Here is a 6850-nt window from a genome sequence, read left to right as displayed (position 1 = left end):
GCATGCATTAGCTTCACACAGGCACACTCAAATACACACAAAACTGATCATTATGACAATTCCAAAGTTGAATGTGGTTCTGGTGTGTATATTCCACATTTGTGAATACTTTTCTGTTTTCACTGTCCCCCCCCAAAAACCGAGAATCATTAGCGGATCCAAATGTCATGAAAATCACTGGGTTCTCTTTTTTAAAATAGAGCCAAATCAGAACAATACTATTAGGGACAGAACCTATGCAGTGTTAGTTTTAAAATTAGACGAATGTGAATCGTCCTATTCTGCTTGCTCCCCATAATAGCAGTGACAGCTGTCGAACAGCACTGACGAGACACTAACATTCCTCCAGTCCTTAAAATCCATTCAAATGAGCTGTAATGCTTTATTTTTACAACTTTATAATGGCAACGCAACTAAATGTCTCTTTGCTAACCGCGTACAGTATGCATTTGCCCATATCAAAGGCGATTTTGGCTCATAATAATGGCCTAAATTTGCAAACGTGCACCATTCCCCGTTTACCCCACACCGCAGAGGATCCAGAGCTGGGAAATCAGCTGCATGACTTCACAGATGTGCCTGGTCTGTCTTTGCCGTCTCTGTGGGCTGCGACTCCAGAGAGCACAAAGACAAATGCCAGAAGGGAGATATTTTAAGAGGAAATATTTTTAAACGGCACACACTCGCAGAAGCATCGGCACCTGCCATCACTCCGGAACGAGCCCCTGTGGCTCACATACGTATTTATGTCTAATAACCTTAATTATCATCAACTTCAGTCCTTAGTGATGGGCAATCCTCAAGCTCACAAGTGAAAAGGGGGGTTATTGGTGAAAGGAACATCTTTCCAGCTACTTCATTAGTCAATCAGTGAGAACATAGATAAAGACCAAGTCATATATAATTTTAAAAATATATAATTCAAAATATGGGTGTTGAATATAAATGTACTGCATACGGTTGTTGCTAGATAAGATATGGTTGCAGCCGGAAGGTGATGAAAGTGATTTATATTATATATTAAGGGTGACGCAGTGGCACAGTAGGTAGTGCTATCTCCTATCTCCTTTCGCCTCACAGCAAGAAGGTCGCTGGTTCGAGCCTCGGCTGGCTCAGTTGGCGTTTCTGTGTGGAGTTTGCATGTTCTCCCTGCGTTCGTGTGGGTTTCCTCCAGGTGCTCCGGTTTCCCCCACAGTCCAAAGACATGCGTACCGTAGGTGAATTGAGTAGGTTAAATTGTGTATGTGTGTGAGTGAGAGTGTATGGATGTTTCTCAGAGATGGGTTGTGGCTGGAAGGGCATCCGCTGCATGTGCTGGATAAGTTGGCGGTTCATTCTGCTGTGGCGATCCTGGATAAGTAAAGGCACTAAGCTAAAAAAAATAAATTAATTAATTATTAATTAAATTTTACATTCATTGTATTTAATTAACGTCTACCCCTACCATAAACCCAACCATCACAGTAACGTAAAAACCAGAGTTTTATGGTATCTATTAAATTACCCAACAAATTGTATTTTTAACGTCTACCTCTACCCCAACCCTAAACTACCAGCGGCCCATCCAGCCCCCCGCCCCTTGATCTTCACTTTTGTCCACGACAACTAGGGGTATAACGAATTATGGTTGATTCGTGATCTGTACGGATCACAACTCACAGTTGGGAATGCACATGACCTGGAGATTAATAACATTTTTTAACTTGTATGTTAATCCAACATTTATAAAAATTGCAGAGAGATCGCCTCCCGCGCCATTCAAATCACCTGTATGAAAGCATTTTTGCCTCCCTGTAAAATATAATGATGACGGAAAAAGTTGCGGTGGGACCTAAATGCTTTCTTAGTTTAGTGTTAGTGTCTTAGGTAGTGTTTTCTGTCGCTGTTTGTTAAGCCTGCATTAATGCATTCAGTGTAAAGCTGAACAACTAAACATTTAAAGATCCTGATCTCAATTTAAACCTTATTAATCCTTCGAAGCGCGTCAGAGAGAGAGAGAGAGATTCAGTTTACACATTTTCAGTTAGTTACAAACAATTAAATAACACAGAAGTACTGAGAGAACAGTTTATAGTTCAGATATAAACACTGATGTTTATGGTAAAGATTAAAATCACAGTTTGACACTGGTGAATGTTGTAGCAATTGCATTGTGTAGCCATCAGGTGGCGACAAACAACCATCAAAATTATGTCACTGAATAGGTTTGCAAAAATTATCCACCTATAATGAAACCAAGTTTTATGTGTGAATTGTTGAATCATTAATTGAAAATAAATCTGATCTGTTGTGCAAGATGTTAGATTTCTATATTTAGCATCATCAGCAACAGTAGCAAAGGAATTTTTTTGTATTGAACATTTTCCTTTTTTTCAGCTGGTTCTTTCGCAATTATTATTTTTAGTAATTTAGGGTACTATTATAATATTTCAGTAATATTTTAGTACAAATGGAAAGCAAATGACATTTGTCTCCCCTTTTTTGCTGATCCGAAAAATGGTCTGATTTGTGACTCAAAAACCGTAGTGTGATCCGAACCTTGAGATTTGTGATCTGTTACACCCCTAACAACAATCATCCACTATCCCAGTGCCCCAGTCTTCACTTTTGTCTGCGACATCCACAAAATGTTGTCATAAGGTTTGTACCGGCTATCGCCACCCATGTTTAGAAGCAATGATGCATTCTGTTCGAGTAGCCTCTAACTCTGCTAAAGACACCGAAAGTTAGTCAACTGTAACCATTAATTTGAATTGCAGCCTCTGCCTAGGGTAAATTGGGTAAGTAAGGCTTAAAGCATTAGTTAAGTTATGCTAATGTTACCTTAATCACCATAAGCATATTGAGTTAAAAGTTAAATTAATTTAATTTTACCCTACAGTACATAAAGAGTCTTGATCCTGGATGTTTTTATTTGCCACCATGATGATCGTACCATGAGGCTTCTCTCCTATTTGCATTATGATCTATAAACCCTTGGTTATAATAGATGTTTTAGTCCACCATAATATGTAATGGATCTATATTTAAGTCCATCTGCACTCCAAATGTAATTACTGTTTAAACTACTTATTAAGAATGAGTTAAAACAATGTAATTCTTGAGATCTCTTTGCAACAACTTAATTGTTTTATAGTCAATACTCTTAAATATGCCAAAATCAATTAAATTGACTGATTTGTATTGGGACAACATGAATGAATTGTGTGGAACCCCGCATTCTTACAATGTATGTCCAAAAACATCCTGTGACAAGGTTTTCATACTGATTGATGTTTTCATACTCTGTTTGTTTGTCCGAGTAAGAAACAGTAAATAAGAGGGGTGGAGCTTACCAATAGGTGATCTATAAAGTCTTTCCAGCACATCCATTTACTCTGACCTGCTAGGATCACCTTATCTGGTAAGTCATGGCAGGAAAGGAGGGGGCGTGGGGGAGGAAAAATGCTGAGCTGGAAGAAAAAGAAATGCTTGCCGACAACCACTTTTGGATGTCGGTAATCTTGGTTAACTGCGTCCTCTTTTTTTTTTCCATCTCGAGAAATGTTCTGCGGCGCAGCGGTATCACTAAAACAGACAGGGTGGAAACATGGTCTTGAATGATACGGACGGCCTGGACGTGGTCTGCAGGCGATTTCTTCAGCTTTAATAAATCATTCCCCTCCATCTCTGGCTCTTCCTGTCAGCGTGATTGTCAGCCTCCTCTGTGATGAAGAAGATTCGTGCCGAGCTCTCGACAGATGTGCAGGTAGAGCAACACAGCAGCCAGATGTTTTAATCAGAAGAGAAGTGCTCTGAGAAAACCCTCAGAATGCAAATGCGGAGCTGAGGAAGCGCACTGGGATGATGAGCAGTGTTTAAGACTGTTTATTTAAACAGGTAGGTGACTTATCCACTGCCGCTGGAGATCATGGGGACTTGACTAACCATTTCTGATGATCTCTGCTTCTCAGATCTTGAAGTTCGTCGTAAATGATCATGACATGGATGCTAAAAAGGAGAAAATGATCCAAAAAAGGATTCAAATTCAGGACTTTTTGTTATAACTAGGATAAATGGCATATGAGCAGGTGTGAATTACAAGGTAGGTTGGGTGGGGGAATTGACCCCTCAATTAATTAATTGATCAGTCCTCTAAATCGTGAGAAATAATTTGCTCTGATCTGCATTGTAAATAATTCATTCATTTTCCTTCGGCTTAGTCTCTGGTTTATCAGAGATTGCCACAGCGGAATGAACCGCTAATTATTCCAGCATATGTTTTACACAGCAGATACCCTTCAAGCCACAATCCAGTACTAGGAAACACCCATACACTCTCATACTCACATGTACTCCAGTCATTTTAGATCCAATGAACATGTTTATCTTTTGCTTCAAATGTTATAAAGTCAACAGCTACACTATTTCTAAACATCCCAAAGATAAATTAAATTTAACAAAATGTTCTGTTGGGTGGCGCGGTGGCGCAGTGGGTAGCACTGTTGCCTCACAGCAAGAGGGTCACTGGTTTACGCCTCGGCTGGGTCAGTTGCCTTTTCTTTGTGGAGTGTGCATGTTCTTCTCTTGTTCGCGTGGGTTTGCTCCGGGTGATCCGGTGTTTTTCACTGATGGGATGCAGCTGGAAGACCATCCGCGGCATAAAACATAGGCTGGATAAGTTAGTGGTTCATTCCACTGTGGTGACTTCTGATTAATAAAGGGACTAAGCCAAAAAGAAAATGAAGCGATGAATGAAAATTTATTCTAAAACATTTTTAGAATATTACTTTGCAAACATTCAAAGAAAGTTTCAAAAAGATTATTTTTAAGTAACCCAAAAACAAAATGTTCCCTTAACAGTTCTGTTTTTTTTTTAAAACAAGCGCACTCTTTTGTTTTTTAAAATTGGGTAACACCTGTGAAGAGATGATGCCAACATCTGTGAGGACAACGTCTGAATCAGCTCAGACATTTTTCTTATATTGTAATCATGATCACAGCACATAATCATGGCTTTATTCATGTTCATTTCTGCTTGAATACAGTCATTAACTAATTGCATGATTTGTATTGTACTGGAGCTGTGCATTCATGTATATTTCCAGCTGTTTCATTGACATTTTCATATATATATATAGTATATATATATATATATATATAGATATATATATATATATAATATATTATATATATATATATATATAAAGAGAGAGAGAGAGAGAGAGATAGAGAGAGAGAGAGAGAGATTTTTCCCTACCTTTTCATGGACTTTAACTTCATGTAATCACCTCTAATAATGACATTGCTCATAGTTGGGTAACACTTTACTTCAAGGGGTTTCATAGGATGGCCATGAAACTTTTATAATCATGACATAAATATGAATATTTTATGCATGCTTATGACTGTTATTATATGTCATGTTCTAGTTATGTTTGAAAGGCATCTATGCTTATGTTAGTCTGTTTATTTCATATCCTGAGGTCTCTATAATCCCGGATCAGGCCGTATCCTGAGCAGATGTTGTGGTGGTTATGGAGAAGTGGAGAGTATGAGACTGATTCCTCAAAGATCTCAGTGACAAACGAGTAACACCCACCAGCAGTGTTAGGAGTAATGCGTTACAAAAGTAATGTATTACAGTAATATATTACATTTTCCTGTAACGCAGTAGTGTAAGGCATTACTAATACATTTTCAGTAATATTTTACTCGACACATGTTCAGTAACGCGTGCGTTACAATAAACCCCGCAAGACATTGACAAATAAAAAATATGTAAGTAAGTTCTAAAATATAAGTAAGTTCTATTTCCTGTTTGTGGTTAATGAATATATGCACGTGCTGTCATTAATCTCCCTCTGGCTATTGGAACTTTTTTACTTTGAACGCGGAATGATTTCAGCCTCTGAGCTCGAGGCTATTGGCTCAGCCCGGTTCACAGTAACATTAAGCCCTGATGTGCGGCGGAAGAGCAGCAAATAGATGAACATGGCAGAAGACAGTATATTCGCGAGATGAACGTATGTGCATATGGCGTTATTTCACTGACAAATGTCATAAGTTTTATAAGTCGAGAGTGCATTCATGTAATCCTCTGTTCGTGGACAAAACTGCTCGACTGCAAAATTTTTTGTTATGACATTGGAGTTTACATATAGGCCTGTTGTGTCTAATATGAATATAATCAAGCTATTCACAGATATTGCCAGATAATAGTTTACCTCTACCATACTTTTAACAGACTTAGATCATTTGTGATTCAGGCTCTTATCCTTTCATGCATTGTCTTGAGCCTTCACGTTGCCAAATATATACTATATTGTTAGTAGCCTGGATAGGTCACAGTCATTCTGCTACATCATATCACTTTCTATTTCAATTCAATTCAATTCACCTTTATTTGTATAGCGCTTATACAAAGTAGATTGTGTCAAAGCAGCTTCACATAAAAGGTCATAGTAAATAGGAACAGTGTAGTTCAGTTTGTAGTGTTTAAGTTCAGTTCAGTTTAGCTCAGTTCAGTGTGGTTTGAAATCACCACTGAGAGTCCAAATACTGAAGAGCAAAAAACCAACGATGCGCAGCTCTATGGTCTATCCAAGACCAACGACGAGATGTTCCCAAGGTTTCCATTTCCTGGACCAGGCCGTATCCTGAGCAGCTACTGTGGTGGTCATGGAGGAGTAGAGAACATGAGACTGATTCCTGTGACGCTCCAGAGACAGACAAGTCTTCGCTGAGGCCAGCTTCCAGCCTCCGCCGCTGAGACTGCAGCTCTGCACAAGACGTTTGGCCAGCGGAGAAATTAAAATGGTCGTGCCCAACTGAGTCTGGTTTCTCTCAAGGTTTCTTCACTTTCTACTGG

The sequence above is a fragment of the Danio aesculapii genome, chromosome 10 (genome assembly GCF_903798145.1).
Source record: "Danio aesculapii chromosome 10, fDanAes4.1, whole genome shotgun sequence".
In the NCBI taxonomy this organism is placed as follows: domain Eukaryota; kingdom Metazoa; phylum Chordata; class Actinopteri; order Cypriniformes; family Danionidae; genus Danio; species Danio aesculapii.
The sequence above is the reverse complement of the archived record's forward strand: the minus strand, read 5'-3'. Positions refer to the sequence as shown.